Source organism: Papio anubis, chromosome 9, assembly GCF_008728515.1.
Source record: "Papio anubis isolate 15944 chromosome 9, Panubis1.0, whole genome shotgun sequence".
Taxonomy (NCBI): Eukaryota; Metazoa; Chordata; class Mammalia; order Primates; family Cercopithecidae; genus Papio; species Papio anubis.
In genome coordinates this window covers 57,698,703-57,704,702 of record NC_044984.1, presented here as the reverse complement: position 1 = coordinate 57,704,702, position 6,000 = coordinate 57,698,703, and the positions used below count along the sequence as shown (strand labels likewise).

General features: G+C 39.3%; 1 long non-coding RNA gene across 1 annotated transcript in view; it reads left to right on the top strand.

Moving 5' to 3' along the window:
* Nucleotides 1–241: 241 nt before the first annotated feature.
* LOC110740697 overlaps nt 242–6,000 on the top strand; it is a 53,180-nt gene continuing 47,421 nt past the window's right edge. The window contains exon 1 of the long non-coding RNA XR_002515670.2: nt 242–648. This is a non-coding gene — a long non-coding RNA (uncharacterized LOC110740697). The remainder of the gene's footprint in view (nt 649–6,000) is intronic.

Below are 6,000 nucleotides of genomic sequence, written 5' to 3'. Positions count from 1 at the left end.
AGTTTTCCCTTCGACACCCCTGAGATGTTTCCTCAACCAACTCATACTAATATAACTCAACACTATAGCAATTCTCTAAAACAGTGTTTCCCAAAATGTGGTCTCCAAACCAGCAACATCAGCATCACTTAGGAACTCATTAGAAATTCATATTTCCAGGCCTATTTCAGACATATTGAATAAAAAATTTGGGGGGTGGGCCCAGCAATCTGTGTTTTAACAAGCCCTTCAAATTATTCTGGTGCACACTAAAATTTAAAAACCATGTTTTCTGAGGCTTGAGTTATCAACCCTAACTTCATATTGAAATAATCTGGGGAGCTTTTTGCAAACACCAATACCTGCGCCCAACCTCAGGCAAACTAAATCAGAGTTTGAACAAATACATTGGCAGGTGATTCTAATGTGTCTTGAATTGTAGCTCCCATAATTCCCACGTGTCATGGGAGGGACCCAGTGGGAGGTAATTGAATCATGGGGGTGGGTCTTTTCCATGCTCTTCTCGTGGTAGTCAATAAGTCTAATGAGATCTGATGGTTTTATAAAGAGTTCCTCCCTACACAAGCTCTCTCTTGCCTGCCACTACATGACTCTGCTCCTTATTCGCCTTCAGCCGTGATTATGAGGCCTCCCCAGCCATGTGGACCTGTAAGTAAATTAAACCTCCTACCCCACATGTTTTTCTATGATGTGACCTTGTCTCTCCCCCATCAAAAGATGTATTATAATTACTGCCCCCCACCCCCTGGAATCTGGGCTGGATTTGGTGATTTGTTTGACTGGTAGACTATGGTGGAAATAACATTCTTGGACTTGCAAGTCCAGTTCATAAAAAGTCGCGGCTTCTGCTTGGGCCTCGTTGAATACTTGTTTTCTCTTTTTAAAATTACTGGATTTAATTGACATTTATAAAATATTTCACTCAACAACAAGCACAATACACATTTTCTCAAGCTCACATGAAATATTAACGCAGACACAGAAGGACAAATAATCCATGCTACCAGTTATCTGAGGAACCCTCGTAATTGAGACACTCCCTCTCAATCCCAGCTGCCACACAGATAGAAACTCAAGATACCTTGGAGAGACTGTGTAGAAACCACGGCCCACAACCCCAGCGGGGTTCCCAGATAATAGCCGGCATCAACCCAACTCTGAGTCATTTTAGGCCACTAGACCAGAAGAGTCTTCAGATGACTGCAGCCTCAGCTATCTGACTGCAACTGCATAGAAGACCCCAAGCAAAAACTGTCACTCAACCCAGTTCATCTATAGAACTAGGAGAAATTATGGCCCCGAGCTTTTAGAGAAGTTTGTTGAGCAGCAATAAATACCTGGAACAATAGGATACCAGAAAATAACTCCAAGTGGAAGAAATGTGTCATCAGTAAGTTAACAGTAAACAAGACTTAATTAAAATAGAATAGGATAGAGAGGGTAAGAAAAGATTAGGAGCACATAAAAATAAATAAAAATATTTAAGTAATATCAGAAGTATATTCTCTCTTTAGAGAACCAATGTAGTATCATTATACATTTCAAAAGTAGAGTTTGAAAGTATAAAAATTATATAAAATTAGTCTGTAAAATGCTTTCACTGATAGTAATTGTCTTAAATTACCATAAAATCAGAAATGTAAAGATTAAATGTTAATGAGGTGGAAAAATATTTTTAAATAAAATTGTAAGTAGATAAATGAATATTTCCTAGTCCTACAGAGCTCTACTTACTTTGGAATCTTAGGAATGAATCCTTATTGTGACCATAAATACTGCACCAAAAAATGAGGACTGTAAGGTCCCTTTGGCAGTGATTTCTAGGGTTTCTTGGCAGTGATTTCTAATGTTTTCTAGATGGACAGGTAAACAAGAACATTTCCAAATTTCAGTTCTTCACTCTGCCAGAGAAGTGTGGCACTATATCAGAAACTCAAGCTGTGACCCCTCCCTTTCATATTTAGTATTCTTTCAACAAAAATAATGATTCTGAAATTGGATTTGGACGACAATTTCTTTTGAATCAAAACACACAATAAAGAAAAATGCACAGATTATTCTTGCCCCAGTTTTTATCGCAACATGCGGACTGTGCAGTGGTTTTTACCATCAAAATATGTTTTTATTAGCATTAAAGCTAACTTGCAAGCCACATGGAGTATAATTGAATGTTATTTTAAGGTGCTATTTTGTGATCCAACTCCTCTGTTCTACTTCTTGAATAATTGCCTTTGCTCATCTTTGACTGTTGAATTTAGGTGATTAAAGTTCAGTCAAAAGGAAACTAAGGTCAGGAGTTGGTCCCCTGGTTATAATTGTTACCTTTGCTTCCTTTGATAACTGTACTTGTTGAGCCATCTTGTAGGCATATCCATCATTTACCAAAAGAGGAAAACTAGGAAAGACATGAATCAGGGAAAAGCTATTTCGACTACTAAGAAATACAAAACACTGGTCTAGTTATAACAATAATTTAGCATAAAAGCTGCCACTCTCCTTCCTCCATGTATGTTAGGAATCACTAATCAATTATGGCTTTTGTTTTCTAAGCCTAGGCAAAGCCTCAGAATTCTTCTCAATTACTATCAGAGGAAAACTTTTTGTTATTCTTGTACTTACCATCTCGATAGTGCATCAGGCATATCTCTATGTACAGCCGGCTTCATCTTTATCACTGGCTTGCTTTTTTTTTTTCTTTTTTGAGATGGAGTCTTGCTCTGTTGCCCAGGCTGGAGTGCAGTGGCCGGATCTCAGCTCACTGCAAGCTCCACCTCCTGGGTTCATGCCGTTCTCCTGCCTCAGCCTCCTGAGTAGCTGGGACTACAGGTGCCCTCCACCATGCCCGGCTAATTTTTTTTTGTATTTTTAGTAGAGACGGGGTTTCACCATGTTAGCCAGGATGGTCTGGATGTCCTGACCTCGTGATCCACCCGCTTTGGCCTCCCAAAGTGCTGGGATTACAGGCGTGAGCCACCGCGCCCAGCCTATCGCTGGCTTTCTAAATTTGGTGGTCAGAAGTAGAAGAGAACCACCCAACTGACTATACACTGTGCAGCTAGATATTTTATAGAAGGCAGTTTTTCCGTTCTGCACAGTAACTTTCTGTTTAAAAATTGCAAACACTCATGGTATCATAAAGTGTGTGATTTGAATCCTATGGTGATTGTTAAAATAAAAAGTCACTTCTCATAGCAAGCCTCAGAAGTGTGCCTAATTCTTGGGATTTTTTTCAATTCTCACACAAAAGATTTCTAGAGAATATCTTAGCCCATTAAAAAAACAAATGTTGTTTAGATATATCTATTAACTGGCATTGTACCATCTAGAACTTCCATGGCAGTAGTCAGGGATAACTTTTCAAGTACTGAGTCATACAGAGGACTTCACCAAACTCATACTAGGGTCAGCCCAAAACCTCAGGTGGGTAAACAGATATCTTCAAAATCAATTTGATTAAATAAATCAATATAAGGCAGAAAGTAGCAAATGTTTTTTTGGTTATTTTCAAGTTACTGAAAATAGTCAATGACTACTTTGCTAGTCATTGTAGAGAATATGAGGTACTAAAATGGGTCTTTCCCCACAGAATTTTGTCATAAATTGAAAATGTCTTGAAAAGTTAATTATCTAAGGCAGTACGGGGATAAATAAAGGATTGGTACAAGCCAGGAAACCCCAGTTACTTTTCACATAGAAGATTTTTACTTTCCCCAAATCTCAAGAGAAGCCAAGAGTGATAAAGCCTGGTCCTGGCGACCTACAAGGCTGACTTGTTTTCAAATACAGAATCTGTCATTGACTCTCTAGATGAACTTGGGCAAGTGTGAGATCACTGAAAGTCTCTAAGCACTGTTTTTCTCATCTGTACAATGAGATAATATACTAACAGACACCTCATATGACTATTAAAAAGATTAAGTAAGATAATGTATAGAAAAAGCCTGGCATGGTGCCTAGCACACAGTAGGTGCTCAAATGCCAATTGTCACCCTATCATTATGCTGCTGGATACCCAAGCAAACTACAGAAGTTGAAATGGAAAGGCCATAGAGGATGATATACAGTTGACCTTTGAACCACACAAGGGTTAGGGACACTGACCCCCATACACTCAAAAATCTGTGTATAAATTTTGGCTCCCCCCAAACTTAACTACTAATAGCCTACTGTTGACAGGAAGCCTTACCAATAACGTGAACCATCAATTAACACATATTTTGCGAATTATATATGATATACTGTATTCTTACAATAAAGTAAGCTAGAGAAAATGTTATTTAAAAATAAGAGAAAGTGCTTTCTATTAAGTGTAAATGGATCATCATAAAGGTCTTCATCCTCATCTTCAGGTTGAGTAGACTGAGGAGGAAGAGGCAGAAGAGGAGTTGATCTTACTGTCTGAGGGGTGGCAGGGGTGGAAGGGGTGAAGGAGGCAAAAGGGGAGGCAGACAAATTCAGCGTAACTTTCATTTTTAAAAATTCATGTATAATCCAGCCTGGGCAACATAGGGAGACCCCTATCTCTACTCTAAAAAAGATACAAAAACTTACCTGGGCATAGTGGTGTGTGCCTATAGTCCCAGCTACTTGGGAGGTTGAGGAGTGAGGATTGCTTAAGCCCAGGAAGTCAAGGCCGCAGTGAGCCATGATTGCACCACTGCACTCCAGCCTGGGTGACAGAGGGAGATCCTGTTTCAAAAAAAAAATTGTGCAAGTGGAAATGCACAATTCAAACCTATATTGTTCAGTGGTCAACTGTAGTTACAACTGTGACTGATTGGGAAGTTCGCCAGGTAATGGACCTCTCCGTTGTTTGATAACTCTGTATAAACAGCCAATTTACAAATTCAGACAAATATGAGCTGCAGTAATCAATGGCATTGTGCCAAAAGTAGTACTTGAATTGTGCCTTGGCTACCGTGTAGATACCGGACAGGTGGAGAAGGAGATATAAACAGGAATACTGAGGGGCACGATGTGTCTGATAAAGAAGTCAATTAAAGTGGACAGGACTAGGGCACTGTGGAAAACCACATTATAGCAGGCTCTGGATGGGCAGCTCCACAAAGTGGAGACGGACCCAGCCACTCCACATCATGAATCTTCTAGTTTACTCAAATTGGATGCTACATTTCCTCTCTTCCACTGCCATTTAGTGTACATGGATTTATTGGTTTTGTTAAAAAAAAAAAAAATTATATAATTAACACTTCTTGTTGTTGTCTTCATACGGGAGTGTCATTCTTGGAACTAAAGGTGATTTCTTTTAAAGAATGTAAGAAAAAATTCCCATGTCTTTTAACTTGGATAAAACTTGAAGGACCTTTCTGTTGCATACACCATGAGAAAAAAATACCAAAACTCCACAACTTCGTTTTATTTGTGCATTGCATCAATATTCTTCAAATTGAACCTACTTAGCACATTTTCTCCATGAAAACCCATTCAAAGGGCTTCACCAGTCTGATGCCAGCTTTAGCCTCATAAAACTCAGCACTAGTATAAAGATAACTTTAAAGTGAATCAGGGCAAATAAGTTAATACAGGGCAAAACATGCCAAACACACTTTTTTTCCTTAGTGAAATAAGAATGTGAGAACTATATTGTTTTTACTCTGTGCTAAGTACAGTGCTAGCACTTTATAGGCTTTGTTTTATCTAGTTCTAGCAATCCTATGTAAGAGCTATTAACCCCATTTTATAGAGGCTAAAAATGAGACTGAGAATGCAGAAGCAACTTGCCCAAGGTCACACAGGTTCAAGTCAATGATGGATCCCCCACCAGGTTACTTAAGGGTGTATATCCACTGCTTGAACCCTGAAGGCTGGGTGGTGAGCCAAGGCCATGGTGTCCAGCAACAGAGCAAGTGTCCCTGAGAACCTCAACATCCTGGAGCATAGCTTGGAACGTTCCTAGGAAAACAGTCTCACTGCACTCATGCAGTAATCAAAGAGCCAGAAAAATTAGCTTCAGAGCAACTTAGAGATGTGAGGTGGGGA